Raw genomic sequence first — 209 nt, 5'->3', positions numbered from 1 at the left:
TCCGCCACGGGGCACCCTACATGGGCTGCCACCCCTCTGGCTGCATCCATAGGCCCGTTAGCCTCGGCCCTGGCCAGCGCTGTCCCCAGGTTGGTGGCAGCGCGCCCGCTGGCTGCTGAAGGCCTGGTGAGGTGGGGTGGCTGAGCCCTGCTGGCAGGGTCCCGTGGCGAAGTCAGTTAAGGGGCAGCAAGTACAAGTGTGCAGCTGTA

The sequence above is a fragment of the Egretta garzetta genome, unplaced genomic scaffold, assembly GCF_000687185.1.
Source record: "Egretta garzetta isolate BGI_Z169 unplaced genomic scaffold, ASM68718v1 scaffold374, whole genome shotgun sequence".
Classification (NCBI taxonomy): Eukaryota; Metazoa; Chordata; class Aves; order Pelecaniformes; family Ardeidae; genus Egretta; species Egretta garzetta.
This window is presented reverse-complemented; position numbering follows the sequence as displayed.